Below are 19,578 nucleotides of genomic sequence, written 5' to 3' on the forward strand. Positions count from 1 at the left end.
TGTTGGCACATGTATAGAAATAGACCTCTAAAGTGTATCATTTTGCTTATTTTTTGCAGTAACTATATCATAATGTGCATTTCCTTGTTGGGCAGCTTGTTTTTCTTCCCTAAGGATTCTGCTTAGATAAGGATCAGCTTCATCCCTTAGAACAACACTGGCCCCATCATCGCACACAGCGAAGGCGGTTTAACCGCTTCCTGGCTCTCACGAAAGCCCCTCGCTTCTCCCCATCCCACCCCACCCCCGGTGGCAGAGCGGGGGGAATGGACGGCGGAGGCAGGTGTAAGTAATTGCTGAGGTCTGGATGTGTGGAGTGGGCTCCCGAGTGTTTATGGCATTATTACAGATGAATATAGGAACGCATAAATTAGCACAGTAAACCAGGGACACGCCTGGACCAGGGATGAGAAAGTGTTTATGAACAAAAGATCGTGATTAACCCAGTTCTGCGCAAAATACTGACGTCCATTAGGAGACAGTGGGGCTCGGCTCTGCCATTCTTTTTAAGAGCTGTTTAATATTCCGGGGTGTGTCCGTGGCAACGCGGACCAGCCCCTCCTCTCCTGTGGAGAACCCCCCACCCCCGTGTGTGTTGGGGGTGGTGTGTGTGTGCAGAGGAAGCTTTGGTCAAAAAGTCCTCGTCTTCAGGGTGGCCGATGGGCTTGTGGGTGCTTGTAGTAAAAAAGGGATACACGTGAATACGTAGAATGTAAGTGTTCCTGGCATAGATAAATGAGGAGGGCATGTCACGAGCCAGGGTTTTAACTAATATAATTCTGCTTCACTGATGCCCGCTCACAAAGGTCTAAGGGGGGGATCCCATGTTTTGTCCTGGCTGGTGCCCCTGCGCTGAGCACCGCGGAGCTGTATCTGCAAACACCGCCCCTTCACCCCGGGTCCTGGAGCTGGGGGCGGGGGCTGCGCGGGCCAGTCCGCAAAGTTTATTTTCACTGAGTGATTTTTCTTAAATGCCACTTTGACCTCGTCATTATCTTGATTTAAATCCTTCATCTGACTTCCTGTGGCGTCTGGGATACGGCCTGAGAGCTTGAGGCCCTTGGGGTCTGGCCGGAAGCCCGTGCCTCATGCCCCTTCCTGACCAGTCCCCGTGGGAGCGCTGCCGCGCCCTCTGCCCCCTGTCCTCTCCTCGGCCCTCACACCCAACTGTGGAGGCGCCCCCCGGCCTCGTGCCAAAGTCCGCCGAGCTCAGCCCCCCGTTGCGATGCCTCATGGACATGTCTTCCTAGCCCCAGATGATGATGTGCCTTTTTCTAGATTTCATGATACAGGCCATGTGTCAATCAGCCCCTCTCCGTTGTCCCTTCCAGGACGCTCGGGCCCCATCTTGCCTGGATCTGATGCCCCCTCGCTGAAACCCCCTCCTGTTCTACCCCGGGCCCCCGGGCCCCCGGGCCGTGTCGGAGGACGGAGCTGAGGATGGAGCTGCGGCCCGGTGAGTCCTCACAATACGATCGCACTGCAGACACACCCCAGGTGGACACCCCCCTGCCCCATGGCCCTGTCATGCCGCCTCAGGGGAGTGAGCGCCAGCGACGTGTTTTGGGGGCCCTGTCACAGCCTGCAAGTGGCAATGGTGTCTTTTGTGGTCTGCTCCTCACCAGAGGGAAATGGGCTAGTCCCAGAACTTGAGGACAAGGGAAGTCCTAGCATGTGACAACAGGGCCACCAGCTGGGGTGCTGTTGGCAGCTCTGGGGAGAGGACATGGTTGAGTGTGGTGTGGTGCTGGCACCTTCGTGACAGTGGCATGTTCTAGTAACGAACACAGGTTTTGAGGTAGAGGGCTACCCTTGGGGGGAACAGAAGTCACAGGCATGTTCAAGGTCTCGAGGGTCAGGGGTGAGGAAGGGGCACCCCAAGAGGCCTGCCATCTTGAACACAAACTCAGCTGCAGAGCAGACATAGAGCTGTGTGTCCTTTTAAGTCCCCCAGGTGTTCCGTGCCTCAGTTTCCCGATATTAAAAACAGTAACCGTCGTCTCCCATGGGCACCCAGAGAAAGACGGCACCTATGACTTGTCAGCGCAGTGGCCGGCGCGCTGTCCCCAGCCCCAGTCGGTAGCCTGGCCAGTCCTGTCCCCTCCTGAAGTGCTCAACCCTCCCTCCTGAGACGGCAGCTCCTCCCAGGGCACCTCGGAGGAAGACAGAAAGGCCCAGAGACAATGCGAGTGGGGCATGAAAGTCTGCGGACCCCCCCCACCGCCGCCCCGGCGCAGACCCCCCGAGGGCCGCGCCGGCCTTTCCGCCACACCTGGGGGCCCACGCGGTGGGGGCTGCCCCCCGGCTCTAATTGGGTTCTCCTGAAAAGTTTGGCGATAGTTTATTTCATTTAATTTTTAAAATATATATAAAATGTCAGACTACTCTTCAGGCAGATTTTTTAGGCTCGTGTTTTATAGGCTTTGGCAGGCGTGGCTCGGAAGGAACAGTGGTTCCAGTCTCCAGAGGCTCATAGTTCCTGGAAGAACTTCTGGCTAAACCTGACTTCTCCTCAGTTTCACAGAACCGGCTCCGGGGCGGGCCTGGCCTAAATGGGGGTTTTGTGCCGGGGCGCAGCCGCCCCCTGGGAGCGGAGCAGTGGGAGCGGGGCTTGCGCGCTGCCTTTTACACAGTGAACTTCCTCGGCCGCTGGGCACAAAGGGCCCTCTCTCCAGAGCTTCGGGTCTGTTTACTCTGCCGTGTGGGCTTGGTCACACCGGGGCTGCTTTCTCCACGGCTGCGTGCGGAGCTGCCCCTGCCGCTGCCCCCGCTGCTGCCCCCGCCCCCGCCCCCGCGGCCCCGGCCTCCTGCCCTGACTCGGTGCTGACTTCTCACACTGGGACGAGGGAGCCAGGCTCCGTTTGTGTCTGGAGCAGAGGGACCGATGGGGTCCTGGGCTGGGACAGCGCGCCCTCCCCACGAAGCCCCTCCCCAGCCAGCCTGCTGGTCAGGGGCTAAAGGTTTTGCCTTCCTGTGGCCTCTGGCTGGAGAGGGGTGTGGGCAGGTGACTTTTCAAATCCACACCTAGTCAACCTTGAGTCCTCTTCCAAGCCACCAGCGACCCCCGCCAGAAACCTTCCTTTGCATAGTTTATTTTGCGCATGACTTCTTCCCCCCCCCTCCGTCCCCGGAAACGCCACGGGGGCCGCGATGCACATGTAAATACTTTACCAAACGTTTTCAAAAATTTCAGTTTTTTAATCGATTGAAACAACAACGATGAAAAACAACAAAACTAGACTCTGAGAAACAAATGCTCCCGCGAGCAGCACCTACGCGGGGCAGTCCGCCTGCCCGCCTGCAGGGAGCCAGCCTGCGCTCTCCACCTGTGACTCGATGCTGCCCCCCCACGGCGGGTCGGAGCAGCTGCTGGGCCCCCGAGGTTGTCAGGAGCAGGGCAATTAGGCAGCGATGGCAAGGGGCTCTGTCCCTGGCACGTCCTACCTCCCTGACTCTTTCCACCTTAGGGAGACACACGGAGGTGCGTGCAGGCCCCTGAGGGTGAGTTAGGGCAGCCTGGTCACGTCTGGGACAAGGAAGCGGGTCTGGCCCCTCAGCCAGCCTGTTATACACCCACACACACGCGTGCACATGCACACACACACACGCCAAGTGCCTGCGTTGGGAACAAAGACAAGAGAACTCCTTTAGAAACGGGGAACAGAGCCTCTCCTAGCGTGGCCCCCGATAAAGGCCCGTCCACCCCGAGTTCCCGGGAACTGAGTTCCCACGAATGGGCCTGGAGAGCCGGTCGGCCTCACCCATCACCCTGCAGGCCCCTCGCCCCTGCCCGGACCGGGGCTTTCAGGTGTCCCCAGAGCTTCCAAGTCGCAGTCCAGCAGCCAGCTGAACCGGTGGCTGGGGCCCAGCCGCCGGGAGAGGGCCCTGCTTTTCCCACGACCAGTGGCCCTTCCACTCCGCAGACCCCCCTTCCTACTACTTGCCCCCCAGGAAGGCTGCCCCCGCTCTCTACCACCAGCCTGACCCCAGAGGAGACCCAGGCCAGCCTTTCCGGGCCTGGGAGCCGGGGTGGGCATTGGCCTCTCCAGGTGGCCCGGCCCTGGAGATGGGGAGCTGGCCGCATGATGCCCCCTCCCCCCACTGGCCCCGAGCACTCACCCCCATCCTCCGCTCCTCTCCCTCACTGCCTCATTGTGACAGAGGCGCTCCGCCAGCTATCGGTGCCTTTGCCATTCAGCTCAGGGCAAGGTACCCGGGGAAGGCTGCGCATCCTTGCTCTGACCCCAGCCCGCCTCTCCGCAGCCAGCCCCGCTCGCCTGCTCACTCGCTCGAACGCACGCTCGGGACTCAGCTCCGTAGGAGCTGCTCAAAGGCCTAGACGTGCAGGCTGCCAGCCCGGGCAGGGAGCCGCGCTGCAGCCTCCCGGCCAAGAACCGGCCTGCCTCTCTCTGCTCGGATGCCTCCCGTAACAGGGAGCTCCCTCTCTCCCCGAGCAGCCCGCGCGGCCCGCACACCGAGCTGCTTTGCCGAGCCCTCCCCTGCTTTCTGCATCTGCCTCCGTGGCTCGCGCATTCCCCTCGCCCCCTCGCCCCTCTGCCCTGCGCGCTTCGCGGGAAGCCGGCTCCCTCTCAGCCCTCTGCTTCCCGTGCGGTGGAGCTAGCTCCCCATCGAGGGTCAGCTTTGGGGTCCCCTCCCTGTCCCCGTCCGGATAGCGGCCGTCTACGCCTGTCCCGCCTGTCCCCCGCGGCTCTGCCCCTGACGATCGGGAGCTGGGACGGAGCCCTTTGCCCTGCTGTTCTGCAGAGAGCCCAGGGGAGGGCGCGGCTCTTCCCGCCCCGGTCCAGCAGCTCGGGAACTCTGTTAAGCGGCTTCGGAGCCCTCTCAGTTTTTTTACGGCCCCTTTGCCAGTTGCCAGGGAGAATGCTCTGTATGCAAAACTCCTGCCTTTTCCGCAGGAGCCGCTCGCGGTCCTGGGCAGCCCGTGGCAGCGGCGGGCGGCGCTGTCGCTGCTGCCGGCACCAGGAGGCAGCGGACGGGGGCTGGGGGTCTCCCAAGCCAGGCAGCTGCGGCTCCACGCCCAGTCGTTAGCGGCGGCCACGGCAGTTCCCTTCCCGTTTCTGAGCCCCGGGTTTTCCCCCCAGAGGAGGATGAGAGAGGCTCCCCACCAGCTCGAAGTGAGACTAAAGGACATAAGAGTAGCCCAGCTCACAGCAGACACTTCACGGCTGCTTGTGGAGTAGCCACGGGGACCCAGGGAGGGAGGTACACACAGAACAAGTGTCGCCAGAAAGAAACCGGTCTGGCTTTTTCCAGACCCTGCTCCGAACGCAAAGGGGGTCCTTGGCCTGGCACAGACCCCTCTGCCGGCTTCACCACACACGTCAGATCAGCCAGAGGCAGCCCTTGGCCTGTGAGCTCACAGTAGATGCAGTACATGGTAAAAATGACACGTCACCCCCCGTCTGTATTTAATAAAGCAAGAACTTGCAGTGTACATAGCAGTCCGAGGGGTCTGGGGGTGAGGCATGAAGTCACAACTTCCCTGGAAGGGCCAGGGTAGACAGGGGGCGCCTGGGGAGAGCAGCCTGCGGGCTGCAGCCTCCCCACGGACTGCGGGCTGCAGCCACCGGCTCATGCACTTTCCCCCAAGCCGCCGCAGGGCACCTACCTTGCCGGGCCCAGACCCGAGTGGGAAGCTGGACGCGAAGGCTGGAGAGCTGGAAGGCTGGACGCCGGTCGGCTTCCTGTCCTCGAAGCTCAGTCTGGTGGGGGAAAGAGACAGGGAGTGAGTCACTGTAAATCAAGTGGTCAAGGGGGGATGAAGGCAGCTGAGATTTATGGAACCTAGTGTGGGGGCCAAGCGCTGAGCTGGGCTGTCTGCAGGGGACTCTCCCCGGCAGGAACGGGGAGCAGCAGCCTCAGAATCCCCATTTGATTGATGGAGAAACTGAGGCACAGGAAGGGGAAGCCCCATACTCACTGCCTCTCAGCTGGTGTGAGGCCGAGCCGTGACGGAACCCCAGTCTGAGGCTCCCCACCACACCCTGCTGCCGGAGACAGCTCAGCGAGGCTGTGCTGAGGGCTGGGTGGGGGGGTTGTGGGTGGGCAGGGGATGGATTGATTAGTTCTAAGCACCTCCCAGCGGTGCTTGAGATCCCAGCTCCTCTGTGGCCCAATCCGTTTGAAGGGCAGATTTAAAATTAGGTGGCAGCACCTATGGGCAGAGGCTTATGGAAATGGCATTATTAACCTGAGTGCACAGGGCCCTGCCCACCTCCACGCGCTTGGGGATGCAGCCGGAGGGGGCTGGGGCTTGTCTGCGTGGACAGGGAGTCCAAGAGGACGGGCCGGGGGGCCCCCAGAGCTGCCTCCTGGGGGGCCCTGGCTGTGGAGGGGACGCACCGTCTGCGGGGTGGCCCCTCCCTGCGAGGAAGCGCCCCACACTGGAGCCCACTCTTGGGGGGGGCAGGTCCCAGCCCCTGGCTGGAATCAGACGGCCACTCCGAGCCTCTGCGCCTCAGTTTCCCTGCCTGTGAGGCAGCAATGAGAACCACGTCATTGCAAGAAACACCCCGGTTCTCACAAGCTTCTCTCCCGCCCCTTACCCCTGTTACAGCCTCCAGACACCTGTCTGCTTGTCAGAGCGGAGTCGCTCAGGAGAGTTCCAGTGCAGGAGAGAGGAGGAGGGAGGAAGGGGGGAGAGCGGGGGAGGGGGAGGGGGACGTGTGGGCAGGAGAGGGAGGGGAGGGATCTGCTGCCCCCGACTCAGAGAGGAGGCCGAGCCGAGGTCTGCATCAGGCAGCCTTGGGCCATTTAAGATTTGTGCCAACTCACGGTGCAGTGGAAGCAGACGGTCTGAACTCTCCCGATGCCAGCCAAGAGTCTGTGGCGCCCCCAAGTGCCACAAGGGGGCTGCCTGGGCCACGTTTTAAGCCCGGAAAGTGAGGAGGGGGAGACAGGCAGTAGGGACTGGCGTTTTTACTTTTGTACTGGCGCTTTCAACTGCGTCAGAAGCGAGCGGGGGGCCAGCCTGCCCTGGGCCGGGGGCCCCAGGAGGGGTGGCCGCCCTGCCTGGGGTGGCCGCGGGCTGCGCCCCTCCCTCGCAGAGCCGCGCTGAAGTGCAGCCCGCTGCCGGGGGGTCCCAGAGCCGCTCGGGCCAGTTTTCCGGAGTGGGAAGTGAGGGATGATTGGGGGGAGCCCCGGAAACCAGGGTGCTGAGCTTCTAGCAGCTGCAGGAGAGCTGGGAAGGGGGTGAGGAGGAGGGCGCCGTGGTCCCGGGGAGCGGGGGTGGGGTGGGGAGGCTGCTTTGGACCTGGGGTCCAGGGCGAGTCCGTTTGCAGCCGCAGGACCGGTAGGACAGAGGGAGGCTGAGCGGGGGACGCGCGGGAGTCGGGGTGGCCAGGGCGGCCGGGCACACACAGTTTTAGGGAGAAAACACCAACTCCTGTTCTCCCCCCGCAAAAAAAGCAAGAAAGAAAAAGTATTTGCAAGCTACACAGCAGAGTCCTTCCCAGCCTGGCTGTGCTGGTCCAGGGGAGGGTCACCAGGCTCTGCCCTGGGAAAGGGAGGTGCTCCCGGGCTGGGAGAGCCAGTGACGAGTGTGCAGGGGCCAGGGAGGGGGCCGGAGGCCCCGCGGGCGGGGGGCTGAGCGAGGTAGGGAGGCCTGGGGGTGCAGAGGCCCTGGGAGGGAGCGGGGGAGGCTTGGACAGCGGGTCGGGGGGAGGCAGGCAGGCGGCGGGGCCGCGGAGGGGCCTGGAGAGCCTGCGGGGGCAGGAGGCCAGGGGAGGGAGGAAGGGCCAGGGCCGCCAGTGGGCGTCCAGTCTTGCGCCGCAGCCCCCGGCCCCTCACGCAGTCTCCTCCGTCCATCCAACTTGGAATGGTCTGTTCCCACGGCCCGGCCCCTCTCGCGTCCCCTCCGAGCCTGGAGACATTTGTTCCCAGTTCCACCCCCCGCCCCCCCCCCCCCCGGCCAGCTGGGACCCCGGGTCCCTCTCTGCCGCCTCAGGTCCTGCGCTTATTTTTACTTGTGGACTTCCAAATCCTGTAATTATGAGGTATTCCAAACAACACAAAAGTGTAGAAATAGTACGTCTTAACATCGCCCGCTGCCCAGCTTTCATATCACTGCCCCCCAGCTGTGGTCACTGTCCTGTCTTGTTCCGTCTGAACGCCCCCCCGCCGCGCCCCCCCGCCCCCGCCGGACAATGCTGAAGCCAACTCCGTGTCATTTTCTCTGAGCGTTTTTCAGGCTGTGTCTCTAAAAAAGAGAACCCTTTTCCATTTTCAAAACGTAACTACAACATTATTATCACAGTTAAAAAATTAACAGCATTTCCTTCATGTCACCCGACGTGAATTCAGCTTTCAAATAGCCCTGATTGACTCGTAAATTCCTTATTCAGTTGGCTCGTCCAAGTCCACGTCAAAGGTCTTCCCTGCGCGCCTGAGGGGCACCGGGCTCACAGAAGGGGAGCGTCGGGGGTCTGAGCACCCGCCCTCGCCGCCTGCGACTAACCCAGCCTCAGCAGCTTTCAGTTTCCTCTTGGAAAAGGGCCCCCATTCCGGGTCCCCCCAGGGTCATTGTGAGCCCCAGCAAAAAGGCATGTGAGCCCCCAGCCCTGCCTCTAACCCACAGCAGACACTCGGCACATGGGGGCCGCTAGAACCCTCCCTCTGTCCCTGGAAACCTCTCCAAGGGGGGCTGGGTCAGACAGGCAACCCGAGCTGGCCATCGTCCACCGGCGGGCCACCCCTGAGTGGCCAAGACGCTCCATGCACCGCTCCCCCCCCCCGCCCCAGGGCAGCCTGCTGTCCGGGGGGCTGCGATTTCCCAGTTGGCTGGTTCCCAGCAAGTGCTGCGACCCCCTGTCCACCCCCCTACCCCACCTGTTGCCGTTCGGCTAGAGGATACCCTTTGCTGGGGGTCCAGGAGGAACCTCGACCCCAAAGTGCAGGGGGCCGCCGTCCAGCCCCAGGTGCCGTGGGGCTGCTCAGGGCTCCCACAGGGCAGGTAGTTTTTCAAAAGTATTTCTCAGAGTCCTGCACGGTGCCCCGGTCACTGCAGCCTGATGCCGAAACAGAGGGAAAGGTCACTTAATGGTCAGTTGCTCCGGCCAGGCACCGGTATGTCCGCATTCTCTTTAAATCCTCGCCCTGCTCCTTCTCACTTCCCTTTCTTTCGCAGACGAGAGGACCCTGAGAGGTCAGTGACCGGTCCAAGATCGGCTCGGGAGTGGGACCCAGGATGCCAGCCCAGGTTTGTCTGACTCCTGAGTGCAGCAGAGAGGGGAGGAGGGATAGGAGGCGTGGCGGGCGGATGGATGGACGGACGGACGGACAGATGGATGGGTGGACAGGGGAGAGGTAGAGTCAGCATCTCACCAAGATCGAAGGCTTCCTTGTTCCTAGAACAGGGGTCGTCCGGAGCGGCGCTCACTCGTGCAGCTCCTGCTGCCTGTGCTGCCTCTGAGCGCACTGGCTGGCTCAGGTGGCTCTGGGACAACAGGTGGGCTGCCGGTCCTCAGGGACCCGGTCCCCGCTGTGGTTCTGGAGCCGCTCAGCGTCAGCGCGCAGTCCCCGCTGCTTTCACGCGCGCAGAGAGGCAGCCGGCGGCCCCTCCCTCTGGCGCTCCTGGATGGAGTAGTGGGCCCTGACCCCGCGCGCCTGGGCCTTTCTAGCCACTGTGCGTAATTGTGTCTCTTCTAAATCAGCACAACCAACCTCTGCGGTAGCAATTACCGTCCAGCATGCAGATAAAAGGAACCCAAGGCTTAGGGACGGCGAGAGTCGCCCCTAGTTGTACAGGGAGCACGTGCCCAGTTGGGGCTGGAACCCTAGTTTGCTTTTCTTTCAAACCCATACCCTCCCCCATTTCCTTTTCTTCATGATTGTGCCTGAAAAAATCCTGCACTCCTTGGGGCTCCCCCACATTGGACTCGCCCCCACCCCCGGTCCGTCAGGGAGCTGGGCTTCTTGTCCCCTTGCCTTTAAATGTGTTTCTCAGGTAACATCTCCTGTAGCTCATCCTGTTTGTGGCGGTCACACATAACAAGGGTCAAGCTCATAGACGGCGTCCTGTAGAACTAGTCAAAGTGTAACTAGACGGCTGGTGGCCCACATTAGGACCGAAGGCGCGGGGAGCCGGGTGTAGGGATGAGTTCGGGCAAGGAGAGAGGGAGTCCTGCGCGGGGCTGGCGGGCAGGCCGGCGAGCCCCCCGCCCCCGCCCCCCCAGACCTGCCTCCCGAGCAGGGCGTGCCTCTGCACAGTCTGCTGGTGCGCGGAGCCCTGCCACCTGCATCCCAGACCGGCTCAGTCCCAGCTCTGCTCCTTGCTGGTTCCGTGAGCTCAGGCCAGGTGGTTAACCTCTGTGCCTCAGTTTCCTCGGCTGTGCTGCGGGGTGTCGACACAACCTTATTAGCCGGTACTTGAAGGTGACATGACACCAACTTTTAAAGGGCTTAGAACAGTGTTTTCTATAGGGGGAGCCTGCAGATATCTCCTTATGATCGAAATTATCATTGTCCTAACTGTTCTCTTGGAGGTGGCCTTTAGCATCTCTGACCGGCCGTAGTGACCACCCACCTGTCACAGCACGCGGGACCGGTGCTCAGGGGCACGTGCCTGCCTTTGGGGAGGGAGGTAGTGACATAGAGACACCAAGCAAATTGAAGACTAGAGGGTTTCTGTTCTCGTTCTGGAAACGAGTCACACTCACCAAATGGACAGGACCCCCCAAACAGAAGAGCGAGCGCCAGGACAGGGGCCGCCGCCCTGGAGGAGCGCCCTGAGAGTGGCCGCCGGGGCGGTGGGGGGCGGGGGGCGCGTGTCCATCGTCGGGGCCCAGCCCCGTGGCCCCTGCGTCCGTGAGCCGCTCTCACCGAACTCCTTTCTGACCTGTGGACACCGGAGAGACGTGTCTTTGCTTGCTCGTTGGAAGGTGGCCCGTTGGATCAGTTCCGGGTGGCCTCCGGTTCCTGGGCAGGACTCTGGCAGCGTCAGCGAGGTGGCGAGCCGCTGCCTGTGGGGGTAGTCAGCGCAGCGAGCACGTTCGGACGCCCGCCCAGCCCCGAGGCAGGGGCTGTGGGGTTGCGTGGGGTGTGTCTGACCCCAGCAGAGCTGATCCTGGAATCTGCCCATGTCCTGGGGGGACTGTCTTGTAGTTCTTGCTCCGGGACCACTGGGGTGTCCTGGGGCTGCCCGCATGCCCGGTCCCGCAGGCCCTCCTCGTCCCCTGCCCTGCGGTCACACTTGCGCCCCGCAGGCTGCCTGGGTCTCGGGGTGGGAGAGCTGCAAGCACCAGGCATGGGGGCTCCATGGGGAGGACAGGCCCCGGAGCCAGACCTCCCCTGTCTGCCTGTGGGCCAGCCCCTTCCGAGCAGTGTGACCACTTGTAAGTCACTCTGCTTCTCTGAGACTCAGTCTTCTCACGTGAGAAGTGGGGCTAGTGATATCCGCTGGGTGCGGCTTTCTCCATTTAGTTGACCCATGGACAGCACGGGGGTTAGGGGTGCTGACCCCCACAGAGTAAAAACACCTGTGTGTAACTTCTGACGGCCCCCCCGCAACCCTAACCGCTGGTAGCGTGCTGTTGACCAGGAGGCTTACAGAAAAGATAAACAGCCGATGAACACGTGTTTGGTATGTTGTGTGTGTTTGATTCTGTGTCACTAGGACAAAGTAAGCTGGAGAAAAGGAACTGTTACTGAGAAATTTTAAGGAAGAGGAAATACGGTTAGCGGGATTTAGTGAGAAAATTCAGCAGGCTCGCGGACTCGCGCCGCTGAAGCCGTGTTGACCAGGAGGCGGCCATCGTTGTCTGCCCTCTCCTGTCCTGCGCGTTGTCCTTGTTCCTGGGGACTTCGCCTGTTGTGTTTGTGGCTGTGTCCTGGGCCCCTGGACCAGGGCTTGGGACAGGATGGACGCTCAAAATTGTCTCGGAGGGGGAGCGAGCGATGCTGCTGAGCTGTGCCCACCGCCGGGGGCTGTGGCGTTTGCGCGAGGCAGCATGGTGCCGGGCGGAGGGTGTGCATTCAATAAATATCAGCTAATTACGATTATTACGTCTAATGCACAGCGCTGCTGTTGGGAGGACCAAGCAGGGTAATGTATGCCAAGGCATGCTGCGGGCGCCGTGTGCCGCGTCCGGCGGGACAGCGGTAATGGTCTGCCGCTGCCTGGGGGGCTGGCACTTAAACTTTACGCTTTTCATTTTCATACCACCTGGGAGGGAGGGAAGGCCGGTGGATTGTTGCCACCTGAGGCTCAGACAGGGGAGGGCCCCCCGCTGCCTGGTGGGCCAAGCCAGGAGTCATGGCCCGAGTCCCTGCTGAGGGCTCGTTCCATGACTCCCTTACGAAAGTCTCCCAGTGGATGTGGCCTTATAACACTGTGTACACATACACAGGCCACGTTACAGATTATGTCTGTATTTTGTTTCTCATGTCCCAGTGCTCTGAGGTGGCAGGGCCGGACACCCAGCTGCCAGCCCTGGGGCTTGGGAGGGAGCTTGCCGGGCGCTGTCCGGAAGGCACAGGGCAGAGCCTCTTTGGTTTCTGGGAAAGTACTTGAACGCCAAGAACCTTGTGGCGTAGACGGCCCCGAGGGTGGCCCCTTTCCTGACACGGACCCTTTTCTCGGACCCCTCCTCCCAGGGCGCTTGTTTAAGCTTTCATGCCAGGTCCAAACCCGGACCGACCCCCACCATTTCCTGCCCAGGGCGGCTCCTTCCCAAGCATCACATTCATCCTTTCTGTGACCGGACCGGGGGCTCTGCGACCCGCGGGGCGGGCGGTGCGGGCGGGGCGTGTGCCACGTGGGGGCTGTCGGGCGGCGGTCCGCAGGGCTGTTAGCCCTCACGTTGGAGCCTTGAGGGTGCTGCGGCCTGCAGCCTACAGAGCACACAAGCTGGGCCTCCAGGCAGAGACCAGGTCGCGCCTCTGCAGGTCACAGCTCGGGGGCGCTTGCTGGGGCGGAACCTGGTCTGCCTGTCGAGCCCTGCGGCTTGGGCGCTGCTGCGCAGAGGACAGAGGCTGGGGTGCGGGGTTTGCCTGGCTGTCCGTGGCGTGAAGTCATGGTGAATTTTCCGTAGGGACTGGGGCTGTGACTCTTATGCAGATGGGGACACAGGGGGCAGTTCCCTGTCCTCATGTCACCCGGCAGGTCGGGGTTGGAGGCTGGGGTTGGAGGCAGGGGCGTGGTGAGCACAAAGGTGCTGGGACAGGGGATGCGTGCGGCCTCGGGCCTGGGAGCCTAGGGGTGGAGCCCAAGGGGCTGGGTTCTGGTCCTCTTACCACCCCCTGGTGGACGTCTTCTGATGTCACTCATGTGTGCTTAATTGTGCCCCTTGACAGAGGCCCAGCAAGCCCCCCACCATGGGAAACACTAATATTTTTTAAGAGTGCATATATGGGATCAAGTTTTCTGTATACACGAGGGAAAGGGGCGGGCGCGCAGGAGAGGCTTGGGAGTGATTATTTGAGGTAGAGGCCCGCGGGGGCTGGGGCGGACCCAGAGGCGGGGTCGTGCCTGGGTACTGTGCTGGCGTGAATGAGCCGTAAAGTCAGGGAGAAGCGTTCCAGGAGGGATGGAGGAAGTAGGCCTCGGGCCAGGGGTTGCGCTTGCTTCTCCACAACCAAAGGACATACAAAAAGATCCGAGTGGTTTGTGGTTGTTAATTTCATTATTAAAAATAAAGAGACCATGTAATAAAGGCCTTGAATAGAGCAATTGGGAGGGTGTGTTCTGGACAAAAGATCGTGATTAATCTGGGTCTGCTAACCTGACATTCACGAACAAGAAAGGTCGAGGCTGTTTTCTTCCTTTTCCTGGGCTTTGTGTTCCCGCGGCCCCTCCGCCAGAGAAATCTTGGCTGTGGGGCAGGGCGCTGTGGGCCAGTGTGAGCGGCTTTGTGGGAGTTCACTGAGTAGCTAGACACGCGTGCACACGTAAATAACACGGGAGGGGGCCAAGCATGGGCCAGCGGAGAGAATGGGCTTTTAAACGAAGTTATGAGTAACCTGGTTCACCCTCACCCCCTACACCCAACGAGTTCCAGGCTGTTGGCACTGTGGGTAGAATCCCGTCAACAGGTATACAGACGGTCATTGGTCTTGGGCTGAATGGTGGCTTCATGTGTATTTACTGTATAGTTAAAAATGAGCTAGATGAGTAATAAAATGACGAAATGAAAGAGGGCTAAGACCGGACCACCGCAGCTAACGCTTAATGAATTGAGACGAAGCCGTGTAGGTGCAGTTGTGGACCCCTTGAAACAACAGAGTGAAACAAAGCCCTTCCCCGAGGAAAAGGTGCATCAGTACCAGCCAATGTTTCTGGTCCGCAAAAGTGCTGAGCTCATCTGTGTTCATTGTGTTTAAAAAGGAAGTAAAACCAATAAAAAGGACCAGTAAGAAGCTGCAATGATGTTCCATATGGAATCCAAGATGATTTTTACTCCAACTCTGCCATCAGATTGTCATCTAGAAGACAAGTATTAGTACTCGTTGCTGTTCTTGGTTTTGATTAGGGTGGTGAGTTAGCGCATGTTTGTTGTAATAATAATAAACTTATTGGATGAAAACTCTGTACTGTCAGAGCTGCGCTGGGCCAGTGGGGGGACCGAGTCACGACCAAAGACCGTGTGTTCACCCTGTGCCACTCACCTGGCAGCCTTCAGAAGCACCCACGTTGTTTTATCCTGAAGCATCTGCCTTGCCTTCCACAGGATGGAGGCCCCAGGGTGTGGCTGGTGACAAAGGTCTTGGCTGTGACCTCAGTAGAGATGAGCCATGGGCTGCCACCGCGAGGGACCGTTGGGCGGCTGGATGGTGGGTGTGCACGCGGCATTCGCGCGAGGGGGCCCAAACGAAGCCCAAGACGGCCACACGCCGAGGCTTGTCTCTGGGCTGACGAGACCGTCAGGAACCAAAGGGGACGCAGCTCGTGTGACATCACTGTCACCAGGCTGAAAAACAGTAGAACTGGGCTGTTCTCTATGTAGGGAATGAGCAAGTAGAAAGAAATTATGTACCTACATAATTTACATGAATTTTATATAGCGTGAATGGATAACTATTATATATGTGTAATATATAGCCACTAATATAAATATAATTGTTACTTTTTCTTATTTTTGGATTGAGTGGTGGGTTCCTGTATGTTTATTGATTTATTAAAAATAAGTAGATGCACACATAAATCAAAGAGGGTCAAGCATGGGCCAATGAAGACAATGTGTCATGACCCAAGATTTATGATTACACAATTCTTGAAATTTGAGGGACATTAAAACAAAAATATATGTTGTTTTATTTATTTTATACACTATGGTTAATAAACACATTTCCCTACTGATGAAGTTTATGCTGTCAGATCAGTGAGAGAGCGGCACACGGACATAAGGTATTGGTAGTTTCCTTTTTTTAGTTATAGTTGACAGGCATTGGTAGTTCTCTGTCTGGATAAGGTATTCTTTTATGATTTTTTTAAGGTAAAAATAAAATGAAAAAGGGCAAAGCGTAGACCCATGAGAACAATGTTTCATAAACTTAAAGTGATTAATTCATTTCTATACAAGTAGAGCCATTAAAGATGACCCAGTGTGTTCATTTTAAGCAGTTGCCTTCTATTGCATGAAATGGACACACAGTAGTTTAATTACTCATGCAAGTATTTATGAGAATGTTGACTTATTTGGGTGAATAAAATATTTTTTAAAATGTAAGCAATAGTCAGTGTTCTTAAATCTTCAGCTGGGAAGTTCAGAGTGTTCGTAAGTAAATGAATGAATAAATTAATGAATTAAACAAGAGGACAGGCACAGTTCAATGATGATACTGTCTCATTATCCCAGAACTAGGGTTCTTCTAATTCTGTACATCTAAGGTCTATTTAAATACTGTGTTTGTTAAGGAATAGTCAGTATTCTTGTTTCTGCATGGTGATGTAGTGCATGTTGATTTTAATACTAAAAATAAACAATTACAGGAATATTTAAAATACAAAAAAGGTCAAAACACAGACTGGAGACGAGAATGACCCAGGGATTAAAGGACTGTAGGTAGTTTAGTTTCGTGCCCTTGACTTCCAAAAACTAACCTAACCTGTTTCTTTCCTTGCTTGTTTGTACAGAGTTTATTTGGACTTCTGTCCATGGATAAAGATCTCTGAGCCAGGAGCACACAGGGCAATGCAAGGTAATGTTCTCCTTGTGGAATGAGGTTGGATTGATGGCTGCTCATGAGAACTTTAGAAATGATCAAGTAAAACAAAAAACAGTCAGCAAGGACCCATGATCAAAAATGATGATGAGTCCAATTTGGCTTCGTTAATGAGTGAGAGCTCTAGGCTACGAGCAAAGGGCACGGAGCGCATGCTGGTCCAGTGGGACGGCCGCTGCGATGGGCCAACGGTGAGCGTGTGTTGTAAAGCAAGAATTATTGTTAATATGGTTTTGGAGCATGGAGTCCATGGAGAACAGCGCACATGTTAATTTGTGAACATAAATAAGAACATTGAGGGGGACCAAGATTGAGTTCGTGGCAGATGACAAGAATTATTTATTCACTGAGCTCCTAAGCAACGAAGATCTCGTTGGGCACCCCTGTCAGTAATGGACAGATGTTAGTTTGCTCAGACTTTTTGACCGACTTCTTTGCCTCCCAGGCTGTAGCTCGTATGGGGATGCAGGTATGTTACTGCCAGAGACTCCGCTCATAGCAGGCAGATCCCCGACTAGTGAGGAACATGGGGTCTGAAGGGATAACGGGGATAAATAGAGTTCGCTGCTACTGTCAGTGGAAAATCTACATGCCTACCTATTGAAGGTAAAATCGTGCGATGTTGCTTCAGTTTCGGCTGCTGGTGGATTTACTCTTGTTAACTATCTTCTAAAAACTATAGGATTACCATGTTTTGCCGTGTATAATGCGCACTCATGTTTTTGCCTCAAACTTTGAGGGGGAAAAATTTTTTCACTTTAATTTTTTAATTCAATTATTTATTTATATTCATATACTTTTTTTTGTATTATGAAAGAATTTTAGCATTTATTTGTGAACATATTATGGTAGAAGCTTTTCGTAACAAATAATTACAAAACACAAGAACAGATACAGAGTATTTCAAGTACTACGCACGTATAATGTGTGTCCTTATTTTTTCCTCAAAAATTCAGGCAAAAAATGCCAACTATGCACAGCAAAATAGGCATAAATTAGTCCATGTCTAATCAAATTAAATAACAAATAAGCAAATAGACACATACTTAAAGCGGGTCAAGAATGAGTACTGGTGAAACGTGTCAAAGTTGTCCAAGTTAGATCAGGCCAACTTTGAACATGCGAGCCTGTCTAAAAAAGGTGAAAGTGGGGTTTTCATTCATTTTGCAGCTGTGTCCTATTTCATTCTGTTCTTCACCACAGCTGATTTATACATCCTGTCCATGATAAGACGTAGGTTCCTAACATGTTGAGAGAGAACACAAAGAAAGATGGGAAATTGTTAATGAGGTAAAATGAGACATTCTTGGAGTTTTTGGTTACATACTTAGAGTTTTAGTAAATTGCAGAAGGACTGCAGAATGCGGGCCCAGCATGGCCGTGAGCAGAGCCGGTTTGCGTAAAGAATAGTGACTGACCAGGCGGGCGGCCGCGGGGCCCCCGCGGGAAGGGGCTGTGAGCCGCTTCTGGGAGAAATGAGGCCAACAAGAGAAGTTAGTAATATTTGGGGGTACGAAGTGATTTTTACTCAATCGATGTATGAATTAATAGCAAATGTCTAAACGGCTATAGAATAAACAGCCCCAAACCTAGACCAATGATGAACACCCTGGAATGTCTGTACCAAGGATTTTGATTAAACCCTGTAACTCTGAGGTTCATTATTAAAAATGTAATTTCTTGCCTGATGAGACATGAGCTTGTAGCCGAAGTTAGGGATACAGGCATCTTGCTCTGGGCTTTGGTAGATCTTAGATGTGGGCCCTTTTGTTAGTGAGTCAGTACTTGGGGAAATAAAGAAACCTATCAATGAATAAAGTCAGAGAGAGCTAGGTATTTACCATTTATGAGAGTATGTGATGAGGTACTGTAAATTATCATCAAATAATAGGTTTCTGAGGAGTTGAGTTCTAGGAAGTGAAGAGTCCAGGGCTTTTACCATGTTGATGAGAACCATGGACAGATGTGTGTAAGAGTCACGGTTGTTTCTGGGTTGGTGGCTGCTAATTTTATTAAGAAAAGTGAAACGTGTTCTTTGGCTAATCCTTTTTCATGGCTGTGTAGTATTCCATTGTATAAACGTACCACAGCTCTTTTATCCCCTCACACCGATGGACACTGGGCTGCTTCCAGACCTTGGCTATTATAAATAACACTGCTATGAACATAAGGGTGCACATATTCTTTCGAATTGGTGTTTCAGTGTTCTTTGATATATTCCCTTAAGTGGAATCGCTGGGACAAAAAGCAGCTCTGTTAAGTTTTTTTCTGAGGAAACTGCATACTGCTCTCCACAGGGGCTGCACCAGCCTGCATTCCCACCAACAGGGCACCAGGGCTCCCTTTGCTCCACAGCCTCGCCAGCACCTGCATAATCCAGACACAGACAACAATGTGGTGACGGCTGGGGCGGGGCGGGGCTTGGGCGGCGCTGGGCCAAGGGAAGGGAAATGGAGATATCTGTAATAGTGTAAACAATAAAGGTAAGTTAAAAAAGGAAAAGGGAAACAAAATAAATAGACAATGAGTTACAAAGCTCCCTAATTTGAGATGACCAAGGGACTGGCTGACGTTCAGAATGCATTATGATTAAATCAGTTCCCCTCAATCTATATCCCTTTTTGAAAAACACACAGAGTTCCTTTATTGTGAGTATTGAGTTTAGTTGTTAGTGTAAGTTAGGACACTTGCCTGGGGCATGTAGGTTCATGACTATTGATGATACTATTATAGGTGAATGAGGAAGGAGATGGTCTCAAAAGAGGACAAACATACTCTGTCCTTAATAAAGTTCCTGAATGTTGCTTTGCCTTTACGACATCCAGGGAGATAGGAGGCTGCTGGGGCTCCGCCCGCTCAGGTGCAGCGCACGAGACACTTGCCTGTGACAGTATTTTAGATCACTCAGCATCTGTTCTGAAAAAATGAAAATAGTATCAAGTCATCCTATGAGTAAATAAATCAAAAAGAAACAAATAAATGAATAACTTCATAAAGTAGGGTCAGGCATGGATCATTGGGGAGAATACGGTCAAGAAACAGGATGTACATACACGTAGTTGTCACCAAGGGAGACCCCTGTCAGAGACAACCTAGCCCCGCCTACGTGCGCAGGCAGGGCTTCCAGACGGAGCGCGCGGTCTGCGCAGTTCTTCAGTTCTTCATGCTGCCGGGGGCAGGTGCGGCAGCTGTCCTCGTATTACATGTGTTAGTAATCGCATAAAAGGAAAAGAGGGCCGTTCTTGGGATAATGGTGTGGGTTAAAAACAGAGGTTTTTGATAAGCCGGGCACCGCAGGGCTAAGTTCTCTTCAAAAATCTACACTACAGTTTTCTAAACTCTGCCCTTTTACTCCACAGATTGAATATACCCACCTGATCTACTCAGTTACTACCCCGT

At 55.9% G+C, this 19,578-nt stretch overlaps 2 non-coding genes across 2 annotated transcripts; both read left to right on the plus strand.

Moving 5' to 3' along the window:
- Positions 1-396: 396 nt before the first annotated feature.
- On the plus strand, positions 397-473 carry LOC129066259 (small nucleolar RNA SNORD112). Its single transcript, XR_008528687.1, has one exon. It is a non-coding gene; the product is annotated as a small nucleolar RNA SNORD112 (small nucleolar RNA).
- Positions 474-17,769: 17,296 nt separating this feature from the next.
- On the plus strand, positions 17,770-17,841 carry LOC129066251 (small nucleolar RNA SNORD113/SNORD114 family). The gene has a single exon (XR_008528681.1). It is a non-coding gene; the product is annotated as a small nucleolar RNA SNORD113/SNORD114 family (small nucleolar RNA).
- Positions 17,842-19,578: the final 1,737 nt, after the last annotated feature.

This window comes from Pteronotus mesoamericanus, unplaced genomic scaffold (genome assembly GCF_021234165.1).
Source record: "Pteronotus mesoamericanus isolate MK-2021 breed Mesoamerican mustached bat unplaced genomic scaffold, CSHL_Meso_final contig_192, whole genome shotgun sequence".
NCBI lineage: Eukaryota > Metazoa > Chordata > Mammalia > Chiroptera > Mormoopidae > Pteronotus > Pteronotus mesoamericanus.